Source organism: Montipora foliosa, chromosome 13, assembly GCF_036669935.1.
Source record: "Montipora foliosa isolate CH-2021 chromosome 13, ASM3666993v2, whole genome shotgun sequence".
Lineage (NCBI taxonomy): Eukaryota > Metazoa > Cnidaria > Anthozoa > Scleractinia > Acroporidae > Montipora > Montipora foliosa.
This window is the reverse complement of record NC_090881.1, coordinates 22,807,391-22,808,137: the sequence shown is the minus strand read 5'-3', so window position 1 is coordinate 22,808,137 and position 747 is coordinate 22,807,391.

Genomic DNA, 747 nt, shown 5'->3' with positions numbered 1-747 from the left:
AACTCCAATCCCGGGTAAAGTAACCATCTTCTGGCTTTCATTTTCTTTTGGTAGCACTCATGAGTGTCTCCTCGCTGCAACTTTCCTGTGCACACTCAGCAACACTTTGCAAGACCACTGATTATTTTCAGAAGACAAATGAGCCCTATTCCTGATCTGCTCCGTGATGTTTTTACAGCCATCACGAATAATTTCTTTCGGGAATATCCCACCTGTCCTTTAGTTTTCAGGAGAACCGCTGTAAAACTTTCATCCCGTTTACTCGTATGTGCTTCTCTGATGCGAGTTGTGAGATGGGTTAGAACTTAAATCGGATGCGGCGAGAAAAGATGCGGTTTACTACAAGGACGTGTTATATCGCTCTCTAGACAACTGGTTCTCACCTTGTTATAACCGCAATTTTTATTAATTTAATTCAATGAAATTCAGTGAAAAGGAAGGATACCAGAGCTTATCCCTATCGAGGGTATCGCCCGCAGCGGGATGAAATTGACTGATAGGCGATTTTGACGAGGGAGGAAAACCAGAGAACCCGGAGAAAAACCCTCGGAGTCAGATTGAGATCGACTGAAACTCAGCCCACATACGACCACGAGGCCAGAGTTGAACCTGGGTCACAGAGTTGATGACCACTAAACCACCCTGACTCCTCATAGCAAGCAATATTTTGTTTTGAATGCTGTGAATTGTTCTACTACAGTACACTCCTTCTCTTTTCAGTGGCGCTTGACCACATCAATCTTAAGC